Consider the following 26,907-nt stretch of genomic DNA (forward strand, 5'->3'; position numbering starts at 1 on the left):
TCCGTTCTCTGGTGAGCTTCAAAATTAAAAGCATGCCCGGTTTAATTGTCTGTTCCATCTTGCCTAACGGAATTAGTGTTGTTTCTGCTCTGTTTGGAAAATGGGATAGCATCTCTCATTTTCTAAATTTTTCACAGCATGTCACCCCGTTATTTGTCATTCTATTGCAGGAGCAGCTCAACCACAGGGACCTTGTGGGGTAAAATTGCTTAGGAAAAAGAAAAAAAAAAAAAAAAAATCAATGCAAAACTCTGTTTGTGATTAACGTGGAAGCACCACGGTCCTGCTGCTTCCAATCACCCCTGGGTATCTGCAGAACAACTGCCAGCCCTGTGGCATTCCAAGCCTCTTTGGATCCAGTAGGAAGTCATGATGTGTTCGGCTCTCTCTCTTTTTTTTGCATGCTTGTTTTGCTTGGTTTTTGTTTTAACTTGTAACATGGGGCTTGTTCCAGTTTAGCTCACAAAAGATCTTTGATTTTGTATTTCACTGGGGCCCCCACAGAAGCACACAGAACACTGGAAGCTGGGATGTGTAAACACGGAATGTTGTGTCACCGGAGTCTTGTGGAGATGCTGGGTGGTTGTTACCTGCAATTATGCAGCAGAACAGCAGAAATCACTTGGTGCAGAGAAAATAGTGCTTGAAATTCGCAGCAAATGCACCACTAAAATAATGTTTCTTTTTTGTATTAAAGCCAGAATTATAGGAGGGTACTTTTATCTGTGTTTTAGAAGCTGGAGGTGGTTTTTTCCCTCTTAATAACAGCATCAATACCTGAAATAAGTAAATACAATCAACACAAGGGAATGGTGATTATGAAATGAAGATTTGATGTGCTTGGGGAGGAGAAAACACTGAATATAGAAATATAAGAATGAGATTTGCCATTTTTCCCCACGACTGCAGCAAAACCCAGGGAAGTTTGAGCACGTGGATTCCACAGCTCTGACAGAGGCACAACCTTTCCAACCCTGACTCATGTTTTGCAACTGGAGCCAGGAAATAAAGAGCAGTCTCTTACTAGAACATGTGTGTGTGTTTCACACATCTATTATGTGGTGTCAGAAGAAAACTGCATTTGTCACCATATAATAAACGTGTGAGACAAAAATGGAGCAGGGGGGAAAAAAAGAAAAAACTGAAAGGAACTTGGCAGGGAATTTGAAGTGGTAAGTGCAAGGCTTCCAAATTTTCCAGGAAGTAGGTGGTACTGAAGAGAAATCAAGATGAAGTGTTTAGAGCTCCTGATCTGTGCAGTAGGCACCGAGATTTCAAACATCTGCATCACCTTTGGGTGAGACAATGAGGAAATTGCTGTTTGTTCCCTGAAACCATCCTGAGGTCTCAGAATTGCAGCTGAAGGAACTTGACATCCCAGAGGGTGGGGAGTATTTTCAGGTTTGCTGAACACTGTGTTTCCCAGCAAAATGGTTGGCAGGTAGTAGAAGAATAAAAAATGTCTCACAAAACCACCTACAAGATCAAAAGACAATATTTGTGCAGTGCAGCAAATGTAGATTTGTTATCTTAAGTCTCAACACTCTCCATTTGTGACCCCCCCTTCCCTCACCTCATTTTCACCCCTGCACACCCCCAGGCTCTCCGGGGTGTCCTTTGCTGCTCTGGCTCTGACCACCTCTCCCACTCAGCCATCACCAGGCTTCACTGCAGCACAAAACCCCTCAGCCTGCTTGGGCTGGCAAAGTTGAAGATAAAAATCAAATCTGTCGTTATCTGTAACCTTTCCAGTCCATATTACGAGAGGAACTGAGTGCAGTGATTTGAAAACCCACAGAAGATATCCAGGATTAAAGAGTTTCCCCTGCACTGGATGGGTCCATTTCCCATTTTAAACTTCTCTGTTTGGGTAGAGTCTCCTGCTGAGTGAGATATGAGCAGAGGCCATCAGATAATGTCAGAATTACCAGCACAATTTCTAGAACATATTTGTGCAGAGGTAGCTGCTTGTACCGTCCTTTGACCACATGCATTGAGTGATTTTTGTTGAAGGCACAATCAGGCCAGACTTCTGCCAAAACGAGGAATTTTCACTCTTTTAATTTACAAATATTTACAAGTTGCATGCTGGCAAACACAGAAAGCCGATTTACGCTGTCAAATCTACACATTTCCTTCTTCCACCTGATGCAGAGTGAGAGCAGCAAAGTCCAACCCCTCATTCCTGCCAACAAAGTCATGGAATACAAAATTATTAAAGTTGAAGCCAGGAAACTGTGATGTCACCTATAGCAGTGTCCTCATTTAGTGTTGCTGCTGATGGATCCAAACCAAGTGAGCTCATCAGAAAAGCCACTCCTGAGTCTGACCAGGGGAAACAATCCTTTATCTATTTTCAGAGCTTCCCCACTCAGCTATACCTTCAATGAGAAATAAAATGGGAAGTGATAAGGGTAAACATTTGCTATTACTGTTGCTGATTATTGATATCATTCTGTTTAAATTTGACTGAACAGGTAAATACATTTATAATACTTTCCACCCTAAGTGCTCCAAAATCACATCTACCAATGAAACACAACTTTTTTATGGGTTGTCATGGGAAGTCAGCATGGTGTGTTAGGACAGGAAATTAAGAGCAATGCATTTTATTAAATGATGTTAAAATAATGAACCGAACTAAAATTCAGCAGAAAGTTCAAATCAAGGACCCCTTAATTCCCCATGGAAGCATTGCCATAACTTCCTGAGGTGCAAAAAGAAGTGGATGTGTCTTTACTAAGGCACATAACAAAGTATTATCCCAGGGAGAATCCCTACCCCTTGGTTTTCCCATTCTTTCTACCATGAAGATCACTTTGAGGGCAGAATCTTCAGCAAGGCACTTTCCAAAAACATGAACTCAATCTGATTCCTTCATCCAGCATCATCAAACACTCAAAATAAGGCTGGTTTTTAAAAATATTTGTTACAGATCCTTTCAATATGCAATTCTCTTTATTTATTTACAACAGCATTCAAAAATATCCCTTTGGATTCAAAGGATAAAACTTTTGCAAAGATTTTTCTCTGTGCTTTTCCTGATGGTGGTGCACAGCTCTCAAGTGTCCAAAACCACCAATTTTGGGACAACACAATCATAGTGTAAAGCACATTAGGCTGCCATGGAACCACTGAGGAGCTTTGAGGAATGGGGGGAAAAAATCCAACCAAGCTTCACTGCATTTGGAGGACACCTCTGGTATTTCCACATTTTGCAGCCCCCATTTCCCAGAGTTTTAAATTTAAAACAATCTACTAGAATTATTAGATAATAATTATTAGGAATGTTTTATGATCATTGAATCCTAGCCATAGGCTTAAAATTTTTAAGCCTTTTTCACCTGGTGAAATGCTATTTTTAAGGGAAGTCTTATCATCATAAGCAAAGTAAGTATTTTAAAAAATTAAGCAAGGCTTGCAAATGTGTAATTCTGATAAGGAAATAGACCCATGAGAAGAAATGGAAACCCTTTTAAATTTGGGATGCAAAGTGGGAAAGTCAGGTGTGGTACAATAGCAAGAGAAACTGAGAGAAAGAAACTGAGAGAGAGGAAGAGAGATGCAAAAAAAAAAAAGGAAAAAAAGGGTGAGAAAGAGGAAAATTGTGAACAAACCTTGTGAAGTTTTATCTGGCCAGTGGGGTGCACTCAGTGACACTCTGGCAATTCCCTCTGCCTAAAAATAAACATTTGAGCATTGAACAGCACCCAGGAAAGAAAATAATCTGCACATTTGTAGCTCTCAAAAAAACAAGCAACAAAGCCAGACAGAGAACTTCAGGTTCAGAGGGATAATTTTACAAATAAACTCAGACTGGGATGCATTTATAATTCTGACACACGGGCAGCTTTGAGAGCAGCATCTGCAGAAGGCTTTACAGATACAGGAACAACCACACTTGCCAGCTGTGGAAAATATGTGTGCAAAGCAATAAAATGTTCACAGGGATGGTTATTTATTCAGTAAACAATGCTATTGACCAGACAAACATTGTACAAAGCTGTTCCCCTCTTCACTACAGCCCCTTTGACTGACTGATTTATCGTGGGTTGGATTTCTCTGGGATGAATTGCCATATTTACCCCTTATCCTTGCCCAGTCCTAGCAAATATCTCCCTCTGATATGAATTTAAGCAGTTCCAATCCTTCAAAACCTCTCAGCAGACTTTGCTCGCTCTCCAAATAAACATTGCTGGGGTCAGAGTTTCTCACTTGAGTTTTCTACTGCTCTTCAGAGAAGAAATGCTTATCCTCTCCAACTGCTTCTTAAGGGGATGCAGGTGAAAGGAAGAAAAGCACCAGCATTTCTCCCACCTGAGTGTTTCTGCAAGACAAAGAGTGAAAGTGGATTTCATTGTGCTCCAGGGTGTGACCAAAGCACATTGACTGAAATGCAGTTTAAGCAGGGTCAGGAATAGGTGGCTAATGCTCCAAACTGGATCCTCTTCTTTTCAGGAATGATCAGAACACAAGGGCTCTCCAGTCTGCAGTTTTCCTTTCTATTTTAGGGGTTTTAACATCTCCTAGTGCTGGGTGCTAGACTTGGACAAGGTTTAACTTCTCACACATCCCCACTTCCCTGGAGTTGCCAGCAATTCCTTTCACTTCTATCCCATTTTAGTTTTACTGATTGTAACAAACAGTTTCATTGTTATTTACTCCAACACAGAAAATTAGGGGCATTAGCAGGAGTGGAGTTCTAAATGCCAGCAGGGAAAGGCATTCCTGTCTCATTGGGATGTTTCCTTCAGGAAGATTTCTCTACAGGTGGAAAAGATGAGTTTCATTGCTGAAGAGGACTGTAAGGCTTAAAGGAGGCAATTACAATTTCACAATAGTCAAAACTATGAGGAATAGCAAGAAATCAGGGAGCAACATTCATGGGAAATAAAAGAGAGATGCTGATTATGAGTATCTCAACTAAAATTTTGCTGTATCTCACTTTCAGGGAAAAGGGAGTACACATTTGCTTAACAGCTTTATTCTCTGGGTACTGCTGTACTTTGCAAAGCTGTTATGAATGTTTGGCAATGGCTTTTTGTCCATCTCTCACACCTTCCTCACCGATTAATTCCTCAGCTCTTCACAACTCCAGCTGCTCCCTCACCCCTAAATGTTCAAATATAATATTCAGATTCAAGCAGTAACTCATATTAAAAGGTAAGAGCCCTAAAAAACCATGGGTTTAAGGATTACCTAACAGATCAGATATTATTAAATAATTCTGTGCTGACCACATATCAGACTTGCACGAGAAGAGCTTAATTTTGCACATCCTGCCTTTGCAATCCCTGCTAGATCTCTCTGGGCATGGAAAAAGGGCAGGTTCCAGTTCTTTCCACAATCCCACAGACCTACATTGTGAACATTGTTCCTTCCTAAACCAGGGACAAGCAGAGTGAGGTGCCCCAAAATCCTGTCTTTGCTCATCAGTCCTGAGCCTACACACAACATTCCTGCAGGGCTCATGATCTCCACGGCCAGAGGAATGACAGGATCCCAAAGTTTGCTTTAACACTGGCCCTGCTCCTGTTTTCCAAGCAGAAAGGCACAGTGGGAAGCTGGGCTGGCACTGTCTGCATTGACCAGCAGAGTCTTCCTAAAATCCTGTGGTTCCAGACTCCAGCACAGCATCAAGCAACAGTTTCCCAGCAGTTTTAGCCCAGAAAGAAGGCACTGCAGAGGTGTTCCTGCTGAGTCCCTGGGGCTCCAGACCCAGCTCAGACCCTAAGGAATGCCAGGAGGAACCAGTGCCCGTGTCCCTGTGCCCACACTGTCCCCACCTGGCAAAAACAAAGGGAGGATTCTCTGCAAAGGGCACCTGAGCCTTATCCAGGTCAGAGGATTCCCCAGGCAGGATTAGCTCACTGAACATGTTCCACCTGCTTTCTGAGTGGAGATGTGATTCCTGAGCCCCTCGGAGACGTGCTGGGGGCCCTGAGGTGCCTTTTCCATTCCAGAGCACTTCCCAAGACGACACCAGGAACGTGAGTGTGCTCAGCTTCAACTTGAGCTCACCCCTTGCTCCGGTATAAAAGAAGGGTCAGCACTGAAATATTTTCCTGGGAAAGGAAATATTTCGCTGGTATTTCTCATTTTAGACTTTCACTTTTGGTCATCCGAGGTTGTTACCTGCCTGGAGACAACGGTGGTGAAATCCCAGGCACGGGTTTGAGTCAGGGCTGGAATTCTGCTGGAATGAGCTGATTCTTTCATGTCGATTACCTTGTTCACTCAGCTTGATCTCCAGATATGAAGTCTATCTGTGCAGCCTGCAGTTCAAAACCCTGGGAAGTATTTTTAGGAAAACTCTGCTCCCTCCCATGTTTCTAAAAGATCTTTTCGCTTCTCCCCTTGGTGCTTATTTACTTCCAGCTGTAGAATATTGTTTCCTCCTGTCTCCCTGAATTGTAATGAAGGAAAACACTCTTCATACGCTCCCTGATAACCATAAGGCCTCTCTGGAACAGCAAATATTTACACAAATATTTACAGTTTCTAATGAATGTGAGCAGAAAGATTGTTCACCTTCAGCAGAAAGTTTTCACAAAATTCAATAGAGCAGCAACTGCAAAGCCAAAAGGGACCTAAAAGGCTGAAGAATGAGAAAAGCTGTGAAGTAAACCAGAAATTCAAACTCAACAGCTGATAGATCAGAAAGAACGAGGCTATGGGCAGCAGAAACACCACTAGCTACATAAAGGACATCAAAAAAGACAGAAAATTCCTGCATTTATATTTTTTATCCTAGGAAGCAGCTGCCAGCACTAAAAACTCCCATCGTGGCACAGTTCCTGGGATTCCCAAGGCCACTGAAAAAAATCCTCGAGGGATTTAAGGAAAAACAAATCACAAAGAAGGGCAGTGATCTCAGTGGTCTCAATCACTGCATTCCAAGGAAAATCAAGCACAAGTTTGGACTCACTGCTGTGCTCTTGCTCACTTACTCCCTCTTTCCTTCATTCCCAACATTCCCAAGAATGACTTAAAGAAAGTCACAATCCTCTCCAAGATTTCTTTTCTTCCTGATTTCGACAATTTTCATTAGTTGGGATTTCTGTGGAATGGCATAAACCTTTAGTATAAGAAAATGGGATTTTCATAAATACAGGATTGTTGAATAGGAGATATCCCATTCTTACAACTTAGACCAGAAAGAAACTTGATTTAAAGAAACATTCCAAACAAAGCAAAAAGGAAGATCTCCAAAACCAAATTTCCAGTGGAACACGTTTGAGATATCTGAGGAATGCCAAAATTTGATTCAGAAAAATGAATTCAGAGGGAATATTTGGCTGAATTCCATTAACTTCTCAGAAATGAGTAGTGGGAAGGGTAACTCACACTCTGGGGTATTTTGTAGGCTCCTCCCAGGCTTCTCCCAGCAGTTTGAATTTACAAAGGGATGAACTGGACAAATAATTTCCCCTGGCAGGTCTGGTCAGGACTTATCTCATACCAGGAGCAAAATGAGGTCAGAGCAGCCAAAATCTCTTCTTGAGGACACTCCATGGCAGTGGCCAAGGCTGAAAGGGGAGCCAAAGCCCCAGGGATTTGTCAGGGAATTCAAAGATAGAATAAACAGAGTTGGAAGAGGGTGATTTCAGGATGGCCCTGATACCACAAAAGTGGATAGAAATCCCCTCCAGCCTAAGTTTACCTGTGATTATAAAACATCAAGCCAGCTCCTCCTTGTATTTTAGAGCTGTGAAGAATGGAATGGCTTTGCAAAATTCATAGCTCGCCTCAGAGCTTTCATTGTTCTCCTCTGTGACCATTGAAGAAATTGTGGTTTATGGGGGGTTTTGCATCTTTCTGCTCCACTGGAGAGTGAGGGAAGTTGAGATGAGTGTCCAGCATGGATTGGCTGCTCCTTTCTCTGTGGGACAGGCTCCCTGTGATTCCAGCTGCCAGCACGAATCCCAGCTACAAACAGGTGCTGAATTGTCATTATTAGCATTATTAGCATCATCATCACAACAACTTGTGTCTCTCAAGACATTCCAGACTTTTTTGGGGTAACCCCTTTAAGGCACATCAAGGCTGACACCTTTGATTCCACATTTCTGACTGGTGCAGACCAATGTGAACGAGAGAGAGAAAGGGGGGCTTCCCCTAAAGGAGAGAAATCCATCTGACTGTGGCAGAGCTGCCAGGCACCACCAGAACAAAAAAGATTTATGACTCAGCCACTCCAATTAAATTGTGCTGGCACTTTTTTTAACCAGCCATTAGCTTCTATTTTTTTCTTTTTCTTTTTTTTTTTTCTTTGCAACCTTGCATAAGAAGCATTAATTTATTACACTTAGATCTCCAGAGTGGGAAAACCCCCCAGTCCATTTTCATCGTTTTCCAATTCTTTTTCCATTAATCTCCTTCTCCAGTGGGAAGACAACAAATTAGCTGCTTTTTCAGCTATTAAGTGCAGCAATGAGTCTCAAACTGCCAATAGGGCTGTGACAGGTGCCATGAAGAAGTGTAGAAGAGTCCAAAGCCAAAGGTTTTGAGGCAGTCAAAGGTTCTTGTCTGGCCAAAAATCTTCTTCAAAGGCAGCAGCCACAACTCCACAGCTGTGAAGGGGAGGAGGTTTTGCTTTGCATTTTAAGGAAAATGCTCCTCTCCTACTGTGAGTCAGGGGCTAAATCTCCTCTTTGAGCCACTCCCATCAGGGCTTGATCACAACTAAACCAGGAGTTTAAACCCCTGCTAAATTAGTCAAGATCCAAGGTTTAAGACACAAAATATTAATTTTAACCTCACTACATCTTCCTTTACCCTCCAAAGGGATATAAAATACCCTCCAAGCATTCAAAAGCCATCAGTGATAGCAATTCAGTCCAAAACCACCCCTTATCAACGTGGATCTGAGGTTTAATGTATAATTTTGAGCCTGATCCAGAGCCCTCCCAAACCTGTGGAGTAGGACTGAGTCTCTGGTGGCCTCTGAATTAGGACCCTAAAGGACTGAATTGAGCTGTGCAGTGCCTGTCAGCTCCTTAATGGTCTCAGAGAAGAAGCAATTAAGGCTCTAATTAAAAGGCAAATGGAAGATTAGAAGCAGCTGAATGTTTATAATCTAGATAAAGTACCCACACTGGAAGTTTGGGCTTCACCACATCTGAGGTAAGTCCACAGCCATGGGAGGAAGGGTGGATCCAGGCAGGGTGTCCTTCCCTCAGGAAATCTGTCCTGCAGCCCTGAGTTTTCTGTTCTCTGCAGCCACTGTCCCTTCTGCAGCTGGATGAAAGGAGCCATTCCACAAGGACAGACCCAACAGACCTGGACTGTTTCACTGTCCATGGCCAGCACAGACACTGCTGTGGCCAAAAATGCTCAATCCATGGAAATTCTCCTTCCTCTGTCTCCCTTCCTTGGGTTCTGAGTTCATCCCTCCCACCACACTTCCCATCTGTCATCTGTGGTTTCATGCTTAATCTGTTACAAAGAAAGGAACCAAAAGCCAAAATTTCAGCAGGTGCAGAGGGTCCATTACAAATCTGTGCTAATGATTCCCTTGGAAAGATAACAGACCTGGAGCAGAGACCCTTGGAAACACAGATCTCAGGGCTCATCCTCTGTCTGGCAGCCAAGACAGAGATCATGTCTCTCCTAAAACTCTTTTCATTATATTGTGTAAATATCACACTCAGCAGAACAGAATAACATGGTAAGGGAAAAAATTGAAACGTTTCCAGGAGTTCCCTGGAAATTTTTTGTGCAGATTAAGCTCTTGCACTTCTTGCTAGCTGAAATATGAGGATTGGCTGTCTGCTACCCAATAGACAGACAATCCTCATATTTCAAAGTAGTCTTCTGAAGAGCCTCTGATGCTGAAAAGGACCTCTGATGCTGAACGGACACCAGTCAAGCATTACTGATGTCTACAAAGTGACCAAAATCAAATGCACAGAAAGCTCTAAATAACCAGAGCAATTTCTATCCAGCACCTTGTACCCGAGCCTGCAGCACAGCCAGGGCAGGATGTGCTGAACCCTCACCCTTCAACCAGTTCTGACTTCCAACTTTATCTGCTGGGACATGGAAACCAATATGAGGGGAGCACAAAATGAGCCTGTTCATCTTTTGGGGGATGAAACAATGATGCAAATTCCCAGGGATGCAACAGCAGCAGCCAAGAGAAGGGTGAAAATTCTCGTCTGATTTGCACTGGGAGTAAAGGGGATTTGTGTGACTGAGAAAATAAGTGGAAGCATTGGAAAAAAAAAAGATGAAGAGAGCAGGGTTGGATGGGATCTTGGGCAGGAATTGTTCCCTGGGAGGGTGGGCAGGCCCTGGCACAGGGTGCCCAGAGCAGCTGGGGCTGCCCCTGGATCCCTGGCAGTGCCCAAGGCCAGGCTGGACATTGGGGCTTGGAGCAGCCTGGGACAGTGGGAGGTGTCCCTGCCATGGCAGGGGGTGGAGCTGGATGAGCTTTAAGCCCCTTCTAACCCAAACCATTCCATGATTCCATGATATTTTATGGGTACCATCCATGTCAGGTAACCAGGCCCCTCTCTCCTCCCTCAGCACACCCTCAGTTTCCCCCAGGCACCTGGGAAGATGTGAGAACACCAAAAAACATGCAGTGTCCCTCAGGGATGCAAGAGGAATCACACCTGTGGGACCCCATGGAATCCTCAGAACTCCAGGCAGCACTGAGACAGCTGGAGTAGCATCCTTCAGCCTCATTTCCCAAAAAAAGCCAGCACAGGGATACCACAGGGAGAGCAGTGCCCTTCAGCCAGACACCTTCCAGGTGAAAACAGCACTGTGCAGCACAGGAAACCTTATCTCCACTAGTCTACTTATTGCAGGGCTGGAGAAGATAAGGAAAAATCCATTTTAAAGCAATTTCGTAGAGGATGGCTATAACTTACTTAAATGGACAAAATACACAACATACCTGTAGGTTGTTTAGACAAAAGGAGAAGAAAATAGCAGGAGGAGCAGGTGTAGTGGCACAAAAATGACACTTAGTGTGCAAGTGGGGCTGTGAGAGCCCAGAAAATGCAGGTTGTGCCATTAATCCATGCTAGCATTTACAAAATGTGTTATAAAGGCTTTATCATGAGACCCTGTGGCATCACACTGCAAGGAAATGATGAAACCACGCTGAAGTAAAGAGGATATTCCAAGCAGGTGGTGGCATTAGGCAGCAACTGTGTTTTCCATAGATGTCGTGTAATTACAGTCAGCTCAGGCTGGGAAATCTTGTAAAAAAGTCTTATTTGTGCTGGGGTAGTTCCCTTCTGCTCTCCAGGCTGTAAAATCTTGCTTTTTCATTATTGTGAGCCTGAAGGCCTGGTGTTAAAGAGACCCTGGGAACAGTTGGGATCTGTCAAGGAAGAAATGTAATTTTCTCAGTGAGTTTTGAGCCACTGAAAACCTCTGAGTTCATAAAATTGCAATAAACACCAGGAAAGTGCTTGGGCTGAGGGCACTCAAATCCACATGGTCACTCAAGTGCCAGGCAAAATGAGTAACAGGGTCCTCTAACTCTTTTAGTGGGGAGAAAAGTTGGAGAAAAGCAGAGGGATTGATATAAATCAAAATTCACTTGCTCACACAGAGCATCTTGTGGTTGTCATTTGGGTTATGGTTAAGGTCAATCAGTTCCTCCACTGCAGACTCAGAGACCAATAATTGTGCTGAGAGAGGAAGCATCTGCTCTCTATGAAGCATTTGGAGCACAGATTAGGGTTTATCTTCTTTTCCTGCCAGATTGAAAGTGGTACAGGTCTGTCAAGGAGGAGAAAAGGAAATTTGCTGGTGGAGAAGGGGTTTTTTTACAGCACAAAACCATCTTGCTGGTAAAATACAACCTTTTGGAAGGCCTTGCTGCTACCCAGAGGGCACTTTTTTGTCTCAAGATGCCAAGATCCCGAGTTGGAGTGGTTTTCAGGGCATGTGAGAGCACTTGAGTTCACTAAATCAGCAGAGAGGTTTGTTGCTTTGAGTCAAGTCCAACCACGTCATCACCAGGGATTTTGCTTAATCACTACCCTGAGATTTTGCATCCAGACCAAAAGATACCACACCAAATCTATCTCAGATATTCTATTTGTTAGGGGTTGGTGCAGGTTTTCTGCTTCCTCCCCTCTGTCTCACGTTAGAACAACGGAATGCAGGACCCTGTGATTAGGAAAAAAGAGATACCATGTGAGGAGTACTTCAAGTTCTGAATTTGAGCACCCAAATTTTGCACAATGCACTTTGCTTCCACACTGGAATAAGATTTTGAGGGGGGGGGGAATCTCCCCCAAAAGATCCAAGTCTTTTGGACTCATTTGGCTTTGGGCTGATCCCACAGAGAGAAAGCAGGGACAAGCCCAGCACAGGTGCTGTGCTCCTAAAAGCAGGAGGGGAAGGACAGAGAGGAGAGGCTCCTAAAAGCAGGATGGGCAGGACAGAGAGGAGCAGAGGGGCTGCAGATTCAGAGGTGGAACCTGCTTCAAGCAAGAACAGAACATTTCAGCATCAACCCAGCCTTGCTGCCTCTGTCCTGCAGCTGCTCCAGAGCCTGCTGTGGGTATGTGCTGAGTTATCCTTGCTGGAGCAGCACTGTCTGCCCCCAAAAAAGGGAACAGCATCACACAGCCTTGAGATAAAACTCAGATTGGGCCAACAGGAATGAAACACCTTCTGACAGGATCAGAAATGGATCCCTGGTGTGACACACACACTGGCGTGGCCCAGATGGACGGAGCAGATCCCTCCCTCCCATCTCACCCTCTGCCTCGTTGTTTCCACACCTGAAGAAGCGAGCACACAGCTCCCCCAGACTTCAGCTGCACAGCTCAGTGAGAGCTGAGACTCGTTTTTAGGCAATTTGCATGGATGGGAACAATTACAGCCAAGGCACATCAACAGAGAATCAAGCCCTGCATCTAATGTTGGTAATGCTCTTAATAATAACAACCCCACTTTCCTGGAAGAGAACATTAAACCTGTTCAAAATACAGTATTTTTTTCCAAATGATAGTATTTCTCCCCTCCTACACCACATCTACCTTAATCATCTGACTCCCACGTAGCTGGCTCGACTTCAATGACAGTCTCCTCTACTTGTTTAAAAGTCATGTTATTTCCACTGCCATCAAAAAGGCAGGATTTTCAAGTGAAGTTATTAAAGTTTCCAACACAAGGAACAGTGCGTGGGTGCTGCTCAAGTCGACTCTCAAGAAGGAAAAAGAGATTCCTTCACTTCTACCAGAGGATTGAGGCTCCCTTCTCTCGGGGGCCAGGAGACACCTGTATTTATGATGATGTTTTGTCTGTCTGCAAAGTGTCTCAGATGTTTAGTTTGTTCTACACCCCCAGTGATCCAAACCTGACTTTCCAGCAGGAAAAAAAAACCTAGGGAGCAGTCCTTCCTGCTGCTGGATGAATGGAAAAATACTTGGATATTAATGTGTCCAAAGTCTTCTAGCCAGAGTACTGAAGGCAATGGGCAATGTGAGATCCAAACTTCCCCCTGGAGGCTCCACAAGGCCATCCCATCTACTTATCTGCCATCCAGAGCCCTGATTTATTGCAGCCAAGAGTAATTAGGTCTAATCCACTGCCTGATCCCCACCCAGCTGCTAAGCCCCTCATATTGGATACAGAAGAAGGAAATTTTAATACTTTAATTGGAAAAAATCCCTTCGATGCTGACCTGCAGCTGTTCACCTCGAGCTCTGTGTCGGTGCTGACAGAGTCATGGGTTTTAATCAACTTTATTGAGTTTCAACAAGTTTCTGCAGCAGCCCCCCTGTGTAAGCACAGGCTTTGTCAAGAGACCGTGGTTTAGTCATTTTGTGCCACTGATCTGAGCTGAGAGGTGAGGAATTAATCTCAAAACAATTCACTGTTTTGGGAGACTTTCAGCTCCTTTTCTGTACAGCTCTCTCAGCGGCTGTAAGATCACTGCAGGCCTTCATTTGCTGAATCCACCTCCCTGAATTTTCAGCTCATTAGCTGCCCTTTCACAAGGCCTGTTCAGTCCCTTTGAATTCAGCAGGATCAGGAGCTGGAGGGATGTTGCAGCTGCTCTGGCAGGAAAGGTTTATGAAAACTGCATTATGCAGCACCTACACTTGTAATGAATTAAATCCTCCAGGTTCATTCATCCATTGTTTCAAAACCTGTCAGAGCCCCTTAATCAAATTACAGCCCTCACTCAGCTCAGGATTACACCTGATGGTGTGTCAGTCTGACATTCTGTCATTCTCTGATCAGGAAAGAGAGAAGAACAGACAACAGGGAAAAGGAAAGAAAGTTTTTTTATATCAGAAGTGGTCCATCCCTTCCCTTCATCAGCAGAATTGTGTCCCAGATGTGATGGCTGTTTGGTTTTTTTTAGCATTGATCCATTCTATTTTGTGTTTGTATTAAAAAGACGAGGTCAAAAATGTCTCTCTGGCACTTCTGATGGAAACTGGGGAGTTTTAGTTGTAACTGGAGTTTATTCCTCAGTCTCTTGCCTCTGTACAAACAGAAAAGTTCTATTTTGACCACCTTTCCCCAAGATGGAAACAATCCATAGTTATTTGGGTCTCACGGAATGAGCACCTTGTAAACAAGCACCGGTTTTAATTCTGTTTCTAGAGATGAAATGGCAGGTGAGGTGTTTGGCATTCAGCATGGATTGGACCTGTGGATTTATGGCCTCTGTTGCCTTGCCCAGGTAGGAGGTGAAGAAGGGCCCGAAGTCAGTCCATTTACCTGAAATGCAGGGGAACCATCAGCTGTGCTTAAGACCTGTCCAAAATCTTTAATTCTAGACTAATTCCAACGAAATTCTTCCTTCAATTGAAAAACAGCAACAATAACCTTAAGCTCTTGTGTGGAAAAGATCCAGTGTGGCTCTGGAGAGCAGATTGCCTGCCTGGAATCGAGTGGTGGCAGAATTCAGCTGCAGGAGGTGTGTGTGACCCATTGCTGTGTGTAACAGTGCCCAGCCTGATTGCCCATTCACTGCTGGTCCTGATTTACCTGCCCTGCTCAGGTTGGGTTACTGGGGGTTTGTATCCTCGTGGGAAGGGTGAGCCAAAGAGACAGCAGCATCTGGACTCTCACAGCCCCTCCTTCAGTGTCTCTCCCTGGCTTGGAGTCTGATTTAGAGCAGCAGATTAAAGTTGTCCAGGTAAAATTGTCCCAGTCGATGTGGCAGTGCCCTGCTGGGCAATATTCCTCCCCCTCAGACCCCAGAGCAGCTGGTGCCCTGCTCAGCACCGACCACAGCCACGTGCTGACACCAAATAAAAAGAGGGAATTGTCTGTTTAGTCAGCACAGCTGAGGAAATTGATAAGCAGGAATTTCTCCCTCGCTGTTTTTCACGCCCCCTTCCAAGCGTGCAGTCGAAAGCAGCAGGGAGGGACCCACTTTGGGTGGAGGAGTGGTGGTGATGCCAAACTTGGACTCTTTCAATGCCCTTCCAGTCCTGGGAATATTTGTCCCATCAGTAGCTTGTAAAATCATTTTTTGCCCTCAGCCTATGGCCCCAAAGCAGCAGCCACTCAGAGTTAGGGAGGGTGGTGATACGTCTCACCCCTCTCCTTCCCCAAAAGGATTTGCTCCAGACTCTGGGCTTTTGGATGATCCCTTCTGGCTGGTCCATATTTCCTGGGACAGGGGGAGAGCTCCAGGAGCAGGAAGAGACTGCTTTAGAGCTGTTTTGCCCCTCTGAAGCAGCACAATGCAGCATTAGCACAGGGAAGGATCTGGTCCATTAACTTCTGAAATGAGCTTATCAAGGGAGATGGCAGCACTGGTGGGAAAACAAGACATTCAAAGCTCCTTGCAAATCCAAACTCTCCTCCTTTAAAGCATCACACCTCATCAGCTGTGCTTGTAGCTCTCTCTCCTACAGATGACAGTGTAAAAAAAGGCTGCAAAGTGGATTTTCTCCTGCGGTTGTCATCTTAATCTCCATCTTTCTCCTGTTAGCAACAAGCTCCAGCATTATCCCGGAGTTTTGCAGTGTCAGGGCTCTGGCTGTGCTCCCTCTTTTGAGAGAATTGTTCATAGCAATTTAGTTCAAGGTACCACACAACAGCAGCAGACCAGGCTGGTGTGGCTTGAACATGGCACAGTATGTAATGGAAAGTTGTTGTGGGATTGTTGCTGCATTATTCCTGAAGTGAATTAAACCTTCTACAGGTGACTAACTCCAGTCATGGCATCCTCGTTATCTTGGGGTGATTTCCTTTGAACAAGTTCTTCCTGCTGTCAGTCTGACACATTTGCATTCAGAAACATCCATGTGGTTAAGCAGCCACATGAAAAACTGGAGAAATTCCCCAAAGATCCCAAAAGGGATCCTGAGGAGTGATTCCATTCCTATAAAGAGTTTTCCTACCTGCTCTCATCCAGAATTAATCCACTCCCTTCCAAAAGCCAAGTAATGCAGCAAGAAGATTCTTTGGGCTTTTGTGAAGCTTGGGTTGGGTCATCACCTTGTCAGTGACTTTGGAGCCTTTGGCTGCTTGGAACCCTGGAGAATGGAATCACTGGTGGGCCCAAAAAGCACTGACCACAAGCAGCCTGTTCACAAGGGAATTCCAGTTCAGTGAGTAGGGGAACACAGTTCACAGGGTCACAGAATGCTTCGGGTTGGAGGGGACCATAAAGCTCATCCAGCCCTGCCATGGCAGGGACACCTCCCACTGTGCCAGGCTGCTCCAAGCCCCAATGTCCAGCCTGGCCTTGGGCACTGCCAGGGATCCAGGGGCAGCCCCAGCTGCTCTGGGCACCCTGTGCCAGGGCCTGCCCACCCTGCCAGGGAACAATTCCTGCCCAATCTCCCATCCAGCCCTGCCCTCTGGCACTGGGAAGCCATTCCCTGGCTCCTGGCCCTCCATGCCTTGGGAATTGTCTCTCTCCAGCTTTCCTGCAGCTCCTTCAGGCCCTGCAAGGCCACACTGAGCTCAGCCCAAAGCTTCTCCTCTCCAGGCTGAACAATCCCAGCTCTCGCAGCCTTTCCTCCCAGCAGAGCTGCTCCATCCCTCTGCTCATCCTGGTGCCTCCTCTGGACTGGCTCAAATAGTTTCTCATTATCAGTCAGGACAGTTAACGAGGCATTAATCACCTCCTCTTCCACTGACAGACACAAACACCCCATGGACACACAACCAACCTGTCCACGTTCCCAAGGGGATTTATTAACTGAAAGCCTTCAGCCCTGACCAAATTTTGAGGAATGCTCCCTGAAATGCTGGCCTTGAATCCTGTATCCAACCATGGGAGCAGCCCCTGATTTGCTGGGCTTTTATCCTGTGCTGGCCTCTGAGAGAATCACAGGGGGTTACATTAATATTCCTGGTGAGACCAGAGCAAACCCTTTGCTCTGTGATTAATAATGTGTTAAGCCACAGTTCCAAATTATTTCAACTTTTCGATGGTTATGGGAACTTTTACAAGAGTGATGGCTGGGCCAGACGCTGCCAAGAGGCTGAAAGAGCTGTCATTTATTACAGGGAATCCTTGCAGCCAAATTGTGTAACACTACCCTGCTAAACTGCAGGAAAAGAATTATGAGCTTTGCCACAGCTTCTTCCCAAATTAGAAATCGAGTGAAGCTTTCAGCACTACAAATGTTTTTGTGAGTGGGGAGAGGGAGGAAATGAGGAAATGCCATTAGACGTCACCAAAAATACAAGCCCCAAACATTTCTGTGCTGTGGTGGTGCAACAGAACTTCACTCGTGGGGTTGGCTGATTTAATCCTGTCACACCACAATATTTTGTGGTGATTTTTTGTTCAGTTTCACCATGTTCTCGTAATCATGGAATCCCAGAATGGTTTGGCTTGGAAGGGACTTGAAATATTATTTTGTTCCAGCCCCTGCCATGGGCAAGGACAGCTTCCACTATCCCAGGGTGCTCAGAGCTCCATCCAACCTGGCCTTGGACACTGCCAGGGATCATGGGGTATCCACATAACCTGACCTATTCATGATTTCCCAATTATTTTCTTGTAACAAGTTCTTAACCCTCCCAGTGCCGCTCTGAAGTCTGTTACTTGTCTTCTCCCTGCTGCCAGTTAAATTCTCTTCTCCTCCCTTCTTATGACACAAGGAATTTTCCTTTGATGATAATCAACCAGTCTCATGAAGCATTTAAAGGGGCTGAGGATTTCCAAGGCTCCCACGCCAAGGCTTTGCTATTTTGGGCACAGGGGAAGCGCGGCGGCGCTGCCCTCGGTGTCTCCGTGTGTGTGCACGTGCCACAGCCTCCTGCCACCCCAGCTCCCCCAGGAAATGCCTCCATTGTGCTGGGAGCAGGAAAATTTCAATCATGATTGAAAGAATGCGAGAGCTCCACTGCACAGAGAACAGGAAAAGGCTGAGGAAGCGCGATTGCAGCTCCAGGAAAACACGTTCGCGTTCCATGACTGTTTCATCTCATCCTCCTCCTGTTCCTGAAACAACCCATCCACTTTTGCCACCCATACCCTGCTCTGCTTAAAGCAAAAGGGAGAAAAGATGTTGAGAAAGATGCTGAGCTCTGCTGAGATCCCAGCACTGAGCCAAAACTTGCCTTGTGTTGAAATAGCAGGACCTGAAAAAAAAATGTTGTTCCAAAACTTTAGTTCTCCGTTAAATCTAAATCAGTGCTCCAGGCCAAAAATTCCTCCTGGTTCCACCAAAGGCCAACAAAAATCCAGCAGCCCCCACCTGACCATGAGGATGTTGAAATCCTCACCAGAGCCTTTCTTTGCTGCACACCTTCCATGAGGCCTCAGGGCAAGTCGCCATTCCCTGCCTCAACTTCCCCACTGGAAAAGAAAAATAATAATGAATCCCTACCCTGGAGACCTCCAGATAAAAGGTCATGGGAAATAAGAGCCAAATATTGCTGGTCTTGTTCTTTATGAGCTTCAATTATTCATTTCCTGATGGCCTGCTGGATTTCTGTGCTTGTATTGTTGTGTTTCCATTGACCTGTACTTCCAGCAAAATTGGAATAAAAAGTAATTGAAAAATTGATAGGAAACACAAAAAACAAATGATCTGGGTTGTAGAGAGTGAGTTGCAGTTAATGCTCTGTGAATGTAGGGCCCAGCATGTGCCAGCTCTGCCTTTGCTTCCCATGTATTCCACGTGGAATGTCAGGACTTAAGCTGGGCTGGGACAGCTGCATTTCCAATTAATTTCCAGTGCTCACATTCCTACTGGGTATAAGGGATTGCTGGTTTGTCTCCCTTTTCCCTTTCGAAATGTGTGATTAAGATGAAAAAGAGTCTTCATTCTTTGAGACAGCTCTGAGAAGCTGATCTCAGCTGAGCCAGGCAGGAGTCCAGCCTTGGTGGGTGATTGAGCACTTCCTCACCTTGGGGTCCTGATGTTCAGCTGTGCTTTGAGGAGAAGCCAAGGTGGCCATATTGATCTGTCACCTGTCCCAGCAGCCCCTCCCAGTTTTAGTTAAAGGGCCTTGTGCAAAATATTGGCTTCTTTTGTCTCTCTGGTTAAAAAAAACCTCTTCTTGGAGTGTATAGGGGAAGGCAGTGGCCAGATCTTTAATTTGGCAGCCAGGGAAAAGTTTTATTGTGGTGGGAAGGGAGAGAAGGGCTCAGAGCTGGTTGGATTCAGCATCCTGGTGTCTTCTTGAACATCTCCCAGACTCGTATCCCTTTTATCAGCCTGCCTTGTGTCCAACCTGTTACCTGAGTCCTCCCAGGTGTTGTGATTGACACTGCAGGAAGTACCAGGAATAAACCATCCCTGAGCTCCCCTAGTACCTAAATCTGACTCCCTGCAAGCAGGAAGGAGAGAAACATGGAATCCCAGAATGGTTTGGGTTGGAGGAACCTTAAAACTCATCCAGCTCCACCCCTGCCATGGGCAGGGACACCTCCCACTGTCCCAGGCTGCTCCAAGCCCCAGTGTCCAGCCTGGCCTTGGGCACTGCCAGGGATCCAGGGGCAGCCCCAGCTGCTCTGGGAAACCTTTTCCAAGGCCTCCCCACCTTCCCAGGAAACAATTTCTCCCTAATCTCCCATCCAAACCCACTCTCTGTCAGTTTGAAGCCATTCCCCTTGTCCTGTCTAAGGGCTTGGGAAGTTTTCAAAGAGACCATGCCAAGTTTTATTTCTCTTTCCCACCCTGGAGGTTAAACACACCTCAGGACCCCAGCAGGAGCCAGGGGATGCTGCCCCACAAGCAGACATCTGCTGGGTTTCTTGGGACTTAGCAAGGATCCCATGGAGGTGTAAAACTGGGGGGATCTGAGTCAGGTGGGCAGTGTGGAACGGCGAAATCCCGATGGAGGACGCTGCTGCTTTGAACTGCTGCTGACTGGGACTGGAATCGGGACATTTTAAAATTTCTCCCCAAGCACTCACGTGAAACGTTAGAGACAGATGTTTTCAGCCAGAAATGCCTGGGTTTAGCTTTTCCCCTGTTTACCTCTCAGCCTGGGAGCCTTGATTTTGGTGAGGACACCTGGGAGTGAGGGATGTCCAATTTTAGCCAAGAGCTCCTTGTACAACGTCTGGATTAACGAAGGGCTCCAAACCAGAAGAGGTCTGGCAGCAGCAACAGAAGCTGCAGGAGAGAGGCTGTGGCACTGTGCTTGTCATGCAGGAGAATGTGGTCCCCAGCTGCTGTCAGAGCTGCCCCAAATCCATGTGGGAATCAGAAGGAAACCAAGGAAAGCACCATCCTGTAGCTCAGAGAGAGTTCAGCAAGGCACATCCTTCAAATAATCCATTCCTGCCACAACCCCACGACATCCTGCTGATCTCTCACGGCCTCCCTGCCCAGACATTCTGAAAGCAACTTTCGCAATAATCCCTCGACAATATGTTCCAGGCATTGCTGCTTTTGGTTTTTTTCCCCCTTAGACACACACTCCCTTCCAAGGCATCTCTGCTGGGAGAAGAGTGCCACCTCATGACTGATGCTGAGGATGGATCGAGCCACAGCGGGGGAGCTGGGATTGTGCAGGACAGGGACAGCTCATGCCCTGGGCTCCCAGCAGGTTTTCATCCAGCACCACAACACCCTGAGAGCATCAGCCCCTTCCCCAGCTCGTGTTTGTGTGCTTTGCTGAACACTAATCAATTAATTACTCAGGAGAGCTGACATTATGGAGGCTTTCACACTAAGTTTTTCCTGCTCTGCAAGACCCCTCATTGAATTTCAGACTCTTCTCCATCATCTCAGGCACCTCTCCCCTGGGAATTCTGCAGTTTGGGTGTGAGCACCCTCACCTTGCTGCCCTTTCCCCACACACTCTTCTCAAGTTCATTATGTTTTCCTTACTAAACCAACAGATTTTTCTCAAAATTTTCATCTGACATAATTTTTGTCAAATGAAGGAGAATTAAAAAGTCCTAATGACTCTTTGTTACTTCCGTAAGTGAGGTGCAGGTGTCAAAGAAATTTAGAATTTCTCTGCTCCATCAGCAGTTGGAACAGTTTGAGGAAAATCTGACACATCTCTTTATGGATTGCTTTGTCTGTGCTCCTCCAGAAACAATTAGTTTAAGTATTATTAGTTTAAATATGAAGAAATAGAAAAAAAAAGTTTTGCTGGGGGTTTTGTTGGTTTTTGGTCCCCTCTTCCCCTACTTTAAATGAATTCAAGCATTGAAGAAAGTGCAGACTGAAAAGCCCAGAGCCTGACATGTGTTGTTCCTATTTTTTCCCAGAATAGAAATATCAGGGGAGTAGAACTGAAGCTTCCCTAAAATCCCAACCCTACTGCTGCTCTTCTCCTTTATTGGACCCTTTGCTAAATGTGGGCAGTAATTAAAGATCCGAATCAGCTTTTCCACACCACCTCTGATAAAACCAAAGTCAATTAAAACCAGGCGAATATTAATTTTTCTAAAATGGTCATTGATCTACCAGCAGATGTATTAATAGTCCCTACTATTGGATGGGATGCCAAGAAGATAAAATATGGAAATAAAATTTGACATCACTTGAATATTAAACAGCGTTTCAGAAGTGAAAGATTTTGCATCTCATTCCCCCAGGCAGCCACTTTCTGCTCCCTCCTGCATTTCAAAAAAAGATGCTGCTCAAGTTGTCAGATAGCCAAATATTATTAACCTGAAAGCATCAACTTAATAAGTCTCATCCCATGAACTGAAAAAAAACCAACTCAGAATAAAACTCAAAACCCACTTGCTACACAGTGGGAGGATTTTAACAGCGCAGATGATTTTCTGTGCAGAACTGCAAGAAGGCCTGCAAAAGTTCATCAAAACTCAGAGCTGCAGGGAGCCTGGCATTGGCTAAGTCTTTTGTTATGATCAAGATATCAATAAACCCTCATTTAAATTTTAATTAAAGATCGTTGTTGTGTCAGATGAACTTTGAGCTTAATGTGTTTAATGGTTTCCCTTAAAGAGATTTTTATAAAGGGCTGGATCAATCATGTTAAATAATGACATGAACAAATGCTTGGTTGCTTAAATTCTCTCCCACTAAGAAAATTAAAGGGGTTAAGATCTACTATCCAAGCCCATCACTTAAAATAGCAACAAAACCAGCCCAGATATTCCTCCTCCCAGAGCTTGGGATTTAGAGCTTTCTTCTGCAAACCACGGAGCTCATCTCCCCCAGTCCTCTTGCTCCTCTTTCAGGTGAAACAGAAGTCAAAAACATCATCTCTGAAAGCGGGATATCTTTAGAAAAGCTGATTTCTTCAAGTTTTCTCTTCTAAAAGCAAGCACCACCCACCCACGTGTGGCTTGTCCCAGCCCACCTAAAAGGATGCAGCGTTACGAAACCACCCAGGCGACCCCACGGAACTGGGCTGTTGCTTCCCAAAAAATCCCAGTGATTTTGGAACCTTTGCTCGTGCTGCATTTCCAAGCATCACTTCTCACCAGCATCTGCCTGGCAGGAACAAGTGCTTTCTCCTGAGCTCTCTTTCATCTCCCCCTCTGCTCTCACAGCAACCAGGCTTCAGCCACAAACCTCGAAACAACCCCCAGAATATTTGGTGGGTGATTCACAGATTTTGCTGTCAAAAAGCTCCTGATCTTGCCTTATTGCCTGGATTTTACAGCATGCCAAGCTGCATGTTCACGCTGTTTTGTCTTTAATCCTGGCTTCACAAGCATTTCCACAGGAAAATGTGACATTTTTATATAAAAAGCTCCGAGTCGGGAAAGTTCAGCACGGAGCAAACCTTGGATGTTCAGCATTTTAAGGAGAGGAACAAAAGCCATCCAAACAGGCAGACTGGAATTAGGTGTGGAAGAAGTGGTGGAATGGATCACACTTCTATTTTAATGGAATGTTTGTCCCCCAGCAGTGACAGCACAAGTGTGCAGCAGGTACAGAGTGTCACAGGAAACGCTTCCTTCGCAGCAAGCACCATTCCAAGGAAAGGGGTTTTTCTCCCAACCATCCCTTGGCATGAATTCCCATTAGTGGGAATTCAGCAGTGCCCACACATGCCTTGTTTTAGTGTCAGTCCCATGGCACTGGGTGCTGAGTGCCCGTTCCCCAGGAGAGGTGCAGATGCTGAGGGTTGTGTAGGATAGAACCATTTATTTTTCCACAAAAGATTGACTCTCCGTGCACATTCCTTGAAGGATGCCATCTTGGAAGAGCTCCCTCACAAAAAATGTTCTATTCTTTTTCAAGGCCAAGTGAATTTCACAGAATCCCAGAATGCTTGGAGTGGGAGGGACCTTAAAGATCACCCAGTGCCAGCCCTGCCATGGCAGGGACACCTCCCACTGTCCCAGGCTGCTCCCAGCCCCAATGTCCAGCCTGGCCTTGGGCACTGTCAGGGATCCAGGGGCAGCCCCAGCTGCTCTGGGCACCCTGTGCCAGGGCCTGCCCACCCTGCCAGGGAACAATTCCTGCCCAATCTCCCATCCAGCCCTGCCCTCTGGCACTGGGAAGCCATTCCCTGGCTCCTGGCCCTCCATGCCTTGGGAATTGTCTCTCTCCAGCTTTCCTGCAGCTCCTTCAGGCCCTGCAAGGCCACACTGAGCTCAGCCCAAAGCTTCTCCTCTCCAGGCTGAACAATCCCAGCTCTCGCAGCCTTTCCTCCCAGCAGAGCTGCTCCATCCCTCTGCTCATCCTGGTGCCTCCTCTGGCCTCTCTCCAGCAGCTCCACGTCCTCCCTGTGCTGGTGCCAGGGCTGGGGCAGCTCTGCAGGTGGGCCCTCACCTGAGCAGGGCACAGTCCCCCCTTTTCCTGCTGCCCACCTGCTTTGGAAGCAGCCCAGGGCACATTTGGCTTTCAGGGATGCAAATGCTCATTTCTGGGTCAGGAGTTTTTTATTCTTCACTTCCTAGTTGTATTTTATATGTGCCTAATTCCCATCTCCTGCCTCCTCAGCAAGGAGTGGAGAGAGAGGAACCTGCTTCTGATCCACCCAGGATGCTCTCAGCTCCATCCAGATCCACCCAGGATGCTCTCAGCCCCTCATGCTGGTGCCTCAGCTCACACTGCTTAGTGAAAAATCCCGCAGGACCCTTCTCCAGGGAGGCAGCAGCTGGAACCAGAGCCTTGCTGCCTGTTCCTGGATGGCTGTCAAGGAATTGTGGACCAGGATGCCAGTGTACCATGACAGGGGAGAACATCCCATCTGCAGGATTCAGGAGAAAGCCCTTGGATTCGTAGGAATATATTTTTAAAAGGTCAGGACAGGTCTTCTCCTTACTCAGCACTTTGGAAAGCGGAGCTGCAGCTTCTTTTAACCACAATTCCCACAAATCCCCCTGTGGTGGGCACCCAGTAGGAAAAATAAATCTCTTGTGTGGTGCTGATCCGATGTCTGAGGAAGCTCTGGATTTATAAATGTATCCAAACACAGAGCAGAGCACAAAATCCTGGCACTTCATGTTCCAGCTTCTCTGAACTGAGCTCCCCATTCCCAAGGACTCCCAGTGCCAGCTCTGGAACAAGCTTCTCCCTCTCTGGTCAGGCATTATTGGATACAAGAAATTTCCCAGATTTAGGTGACAGAAAAATGTAATTATCACCCATTAGGTAAAGATCAGCTGAAAAACAACATCAAAGCTCAGCCACATCAGGATTTGCTGGGCACGGCCTGAATAGGAGGCTAAATATAGGTTAAATATTGGCTGAATTGTAATTTTGCAGTAAAATTGTAATTTTTTGGTAAAATTACCATCTCTTTACAAGCAGTTCATTGAGAATGTGTTGGTACTGTTTGCTAAAAGTGGCAGCACATCTGAGGCTGGATCAGACAAACTCTTCTGCCTCACCAGGTACACTTGTCAGAAAGCAAGAAATTAGCACAAATTACCCAGTATTTAATTCCTGATAGGAGAAACAGTAACCAAGTAAATCAAACATTTCTAATTCAGCATTTTGCCACTGGAAAATATCACTTTGCTGGCATTGAAATCTCCTGCTGGGGGGGGGGGGAATGTGTATTTTAACAGTCTGTAAAAGACTAAAGCATGTCCATTTTTTTCTTATTTAGGTGTTGCATTACACAATACATCACATTTGAAGAAGTCAGAATGAAACCAGAATGCTTTGATTCACGCTGGGCTTTGTTTAGAATTTAACTTAATATCAACTCCATTTTTTTCTCATGCCTGTTATTTGTTTCAGCAAGAAGTAGAATTGAGAGTGTCAGAAAGTTCAACTGGCTTGAAATTGTGGCTTCTCATCAGCTCAGTTTCCTTTGCATATTCATCTCTGTGCAAATGGGAGCTGATAATCTGCGTGTTCTCCTGCAGAGCTGTGATTTTATTACAGGGTGGGGTGGTCAGAGCAGCTGCTCCAGCCCACTCACTCCATGGAAATTTGGATTTTCTGGATTGAGCTGGTCCCTGCTCCCTCCTCAGCTACCACGGAGACCCCTGAGCTGCATTCACAGATGGTGTCAGCAAATAAAATCTCAAATATAGTGATCTGCTCCTCAGGCTGATTAAGTAAGAGACGTGAAAATAGAAATATCAAATTACACGGATCCTTTGCAAGGAAGAAAAATAAACCACGCCAGTTTTAACATTAAAAAAGGAAAAAGAAAACAAACAAAACCCGGCAAAATTAACTCCTTATATTCTTGTAAGAGTAAAAAACATCTGCCCTCACTCCCTTCCTCTCCCACACCATTCATACCCCCACAGCACGAGGGTTTCACACCCAGATCCTCAGATGTGCTGAAGCAAAGATATTTAAAATATTTAAAAGGCTCCCAGGCACCTGTGCAGTTTTACTTCTTTCAGGAGGTTTAGACGTTGCTCAGGGTGAGATAAACATCCAATTTCCAGGTGTGCCTGGAACCAAGTTATCAGAACCCCTGGGAATTCCCCTTTGCTACCTCTGAACGGGAGATTATATACGTATAAAATATAAAATATATATTTGTGGGGTGTTAACTCAAATAAACTGAAACTACCATGGCTTTATTGTCAGCTGTACCTAAATTCGATGATTTTATGCTCCCAGCTTTAAAATACTGCAGTGAATTCAGGCTCCAACATGACTTATTGCTTCCTTCTTTTTAGCTTGATTAAAGAGGACCAATTAACGCCCATGGATTGTTTCTGACACCAACTTGGTGGCACTCTGGAGACTTTATTCCAAATCTCTCTCTTTTTTTTTTTTTTTTTTTTTTTTTTTGAGGCAATAATTTTCACACCAGGGAGAACTGTTTAGTACAAATTTGACAGCGAAAAAATTCTAGAGGAGGAAGAGAATCTACTGCCAGCACATCTCCTGCTTTTCCATTTCAGCATGTTCCTGGTGGCACAGCAGGGAAACGGAGCCAGCAAAGCTGGGGGATTTGCCAAAGCCCACACAGTGTCTGCAGGAAAACTGAGGGATCAAGCAGGGGGTCTTGACTCCAAGCCTTTGGCTTGTTTTTGATAGCCCACGTTGCTTTCTCATTCTCTTGAGAACACCCAAAAATAGCAGAGTGACAAATCCTTCACCGAATCCATCGGCGTGCAAAGGGTCAGCGGGG

At 45.4% G+C, this 26,907-nt stretch overlaps 1 protein-coding gene across 3 annotated transcripts in view; it reads left to right on the top strand.

Annotated features, from left to right (window-relative positions):
• Positions 1-26,907, top strand: part of KCNJ6 (potassium inwardly rectifying channel subfamily J member 6) — a 148,549-nt gene that overhangs the window by 115,845 nt on the left and 5,797 nt on the right. The window lies entirely within an intron of this gene.

Source organism: Corvus cornix, chromosome 1, assembly GCF_000738735.6.
Source record: "Corvus cornix cornix isolate S_Up_H32 chromosome 1, ASM73873v5, whole genome shotgun sequence".
NCBI classification, from domain to species: Eukaryota; Metazoa; Chordata; class Aves; order Passeriformes; family Corvidae; genus Corvus; species Corvus cornix.